The sequence below is a fragment of the Hevea brasiliensis genome, chromosome 1 (assembly GCF_030052815.1).
Source record: "Hevea brasiliensis isolate MT/VB/25A 57/8 chromosome 1, ASM3005281v1, whole genome shotgun sequence".
NCBI classification, from domain to species: domain Eukaryota; kingdom Viridiplantae; phylum Streptophyta; class Magnoliopsida; order Malpighiales; family Euphorbiaceae; genus Hevea; species Hevea brasiliensis.
Window position 1 is genome coordinate 113,272,204 of NC_079493.1, and position 3,576 is coordinate 113,275,779.

Here is a 3,576-nt window from a genome sequence, read left to right on the forward strand (position 1 = left end):
TACATAAAAGGGGAAAATCAGCTGAGATTTCAATTCAAGGCAAACACGCCAAAACTCTTACACTGAGTTGATTCAATCTGATTTCGATTCGATTTTGATTTCGAGTCAACCTTTCGCGGAATCTAAATGCACCACGTTTCATAACTATTCCGAAGAACCCCGCCTGCTGCTGCTACTCCCAGCCCCTAGGTCACATTGAAAGGAGTCGTCTGTGTTGAGCTTCATCCAGCCCATTGGAGGTGCCGCCTAACTGATCCATTAATTACACAGTAGAGTTGCTTTTCTCCTTCTCAATTTGGAGATTACAATGCACTCTATAAAACTCGGAAGATTGAACAACTATCTTGTTCTTGATATCATGTTCTTAAGATCATGTTTTTTTTTTTTAAGGGAAATAGAAAAAAAAAATCCAAAAATTTATCAATTTTTATAATTATATTTAAATTAAAAATTTTAACAATTACACCATTTACTATTATTAGAGTGCCACGCCAGCTTTTTTAATTCTTCATTTTCCTTTCCTTCTTCCAACTTACTAGTAGTGATTTCGATGCAGAAAGTTATGGGTTTGGTTCTCTTCGAGCACCAGTTCATCCATTGGAGAACTGGAAAGTGTATCAAGAATGTAATGGTTGAAATTGGTCTCTTTCATTCGATCAAAGTATGTGGCAACGTGGAAAGACGAAACAAGCATTTTCACCAACACAATCTTCACAAGCTATATTGTTGCATCTAGCAGTATTGGGACAAGTGCTTGGAAGACCTTTCTCAGAATCTTGTTTTTCTTGGGAATTTTTTCATTCAACATGCATGCAAGTCCATGCGAGAAGAAAAGGCCCAACTAAACACAATTTTGAATGCTCTTCTATGATCCATAACAGCCCAATACCTTCTCTCTAAGCATGAAGTTTCTCTCAATTAAGAAAACTGCAAAACCCATTATACCCCACCACAAACTAAAAGCCCACAAAATGTTATCATAACCATTAAGCACCAATTCCAGACTTCAAGACCCCAATTATGCATTTTTTTCGACAGATTCTATCGTAAGAAAACAGGTCAAGCAAGTTAATATGATAAAACAAAAACTCAATCAGAAGTCTCCAAGTGATCTTTCTCTTCTTTTTTCTTTCTGTGCTTTTGGTCACACATCATTCTCTCATCATAACTCTCTTCATCGTCGTCGTCCATTATCGAAGAATAATACCCATAGAAGATTAATACTTCCCTCTCTTTCGATTTTGGTGGAGTAAGAAAATCATCTCTAATTTAAAAGGGATTTTTTTATTAATTATTAATTAAGTTAATTTATTTTAATCATGTCTAATTTAGGAGAAATTATATTATAAAACTGTGATTCAATAGCATATAACATGGAATTGCAAGGTAACAGGGATTTAGCACATATATGAATTCAGTTAAATTTTTAAAAAATAGAACTGTTGAATAATTATTTGATAGTTATAATTTTATAGGATCTACTTTATATGTATACTTATTTTTTATTGTTTTGCCATTTTAGGATATCTTACATGAAATTATATAGTTGTATAATAACAGAAAGGTGTGATTGTTATAGCATACCCATAGGCATGATATTCATGCGTAGCCATGTGAACATAAAAACTGACATTTGTTATTGCCAGCTATCCACGTAAGACTGGATTTAATTTACCCCTCACTTACCATCTCAACTTAGGTTCATCTTTTTGACCTTCTAAACTTCTATATTGTGGAATAATTTAATCCCTAGAACTGGTGTGGCCGTGAGCATGATACTTACACGCACTCACATGGACATAAAAGCTGACATTAGCATTACAGTGAGGTAGCGGCAGCACTGAAATAGTTAGAATGTGTCATGAGAATGGAGTTAATGCATGAAGACTTTGAAACTCGAGAATTTTCTGTTTGCTAATAAGGAGAATTTTGTCTATGCTTGAGTTGTTTCACTATTTTAATTTTTGTAAAATGTTTATTCTTCTTCTTCTTCTTATTATTATTATTAAAGGTTTGGCTTTATGATTTATGGGTGGCCGCTTACTATTGAGTCGTTGGTGTGGATGGGGTTTTATTTGATTATGGGTTTTAGCTAGATTTTGTGCTTAAACTTTGAGCGAGATTGAAGGGTACAGTCTTGCTCAGCATCTTGAAGATTGAAGGGTAAGAGACTCAACCGTTGCATTTTTATTATGTAATCATAATTAATCATCTTCACTCCTTAATGGCGCATAGCATATATTGAGATCTTAGGAGTTAAATTACTCCACAATTTAAAGTTTAGGGAGATAAAATAACTTTTTGCAAATCGGCTTCTTCTTCTTCCTTTTTTTTTTTTTTATGTCATCATGTTGATTTGTCGTCACTGACCTAATAAAGCATGGCATCACATATTTTGTTGGCTAGAATTGTAGAGGTTAAATTAATCTGCGATTTAAAAGTTCATGAAGTAAAAAATATGAAAGCAAAAGTTGATGGGGTAGAATCACATTTTCTGTAAAGGTCAAGGGGTAAATTATGCTTTCAGCCAATTAAATCTTAATAATTTATCTAATAATAATTGTTGATGGAAGGAAAAATGTTTTCCTTATTCCCATTTCAGTTTGTGAGGAGCTGCAAAGAATTATGAATTCTTTTTGATGAGGTTCTAAGACGGATGGAAGGAAAAATGTTCATTGATTGTCATGGGACAGATTGTGCTGTAAGAAGGATGCTGGAGGCATGGGTTTTTGCCATCTTCATCTCTTCAATGTTGCAATGCTTGGAAAGCAAGGTTGGAGACTCCTCTCTAACCGCCAGTCTCTTATATGTCGTATTATCAAATCTAAATATTTTTCCAGACGAAGGTTTTTGGAGGTCCAAGAGAGTCATAATCCAAGCTATATATGGAGGAGCATATTGTCTTCCAAAGAATTGTTATTACATGGTATAGATGGAGGATTGGTGATGGCTCTGATGTTCGTGTGTGGTATGATCCTTGGTTGCCTGTCAATGATAATTTTTATATTCCCTCACCGATGGTCCTAGGAACGGAGCATTTTAGAGTCTGTGACCTTTTTGAGGAAGGTACGAGGAGTTGGAATTTATTTTTATTGAGTAATATGTTCCCTTCTAGTGGAACTATTTTGCATAATCGACAAGCTTAGAAAGCTGACTTTTGTTTGCACTATAACAATATATTACTTTTTTTTTCTTAATTTTTGAATATAATGGTGCTTTCAATAGGATTGAAGTTCATTAGTTTCTGTTTATATTTATTTTGTTGATCTTTATAAATTTATTTGTCATTTGGCAGTATGATTTTCTTTATTTTTTTTATTTTTGTATGATTGAGTAACTCTCTAAGAATGAGAGATTAACCCTTGTTTGAAATTAGAATTTTATAAGAATTCAATTCAACTGATTTTTTTATTATTAATTTTTCATATTTGGAATGAAAGAATTTATTTATTTTTTAACTAAAAAAATTTCATTGTAAAGAAAAAAAAAATCAATTATGATTGCGTGAAAATCAATTGATTTTGATTTCTGTTATTATAAATTATTTGATCAAGAAAACTCTTAGATTATTCTTTT

General features: G+C 32.7%; 1 long non-coding RNA gene across 1 annotated transcript; it reads left to right on the plus strand.

Annotated features, from left to right (window-relative positions):
- Nucleotides 1-1,095: 1,095 nt before the first annotated feature.
- Nucleotides 1,096-3,237, plus strand: LOC131180207 (uncharacterized). Its single transcript, XR_009149019.1, has 2 exons — nt 1,096-2,163; nt 2,603-3,237. It is a non-coding gene; the product is annotated as an uncharacterized LOC131180207 (long non-coding RNA).
- The last annotated feature ends 339 nt before the right edge of the window (nt 3,238-3,576 follow it).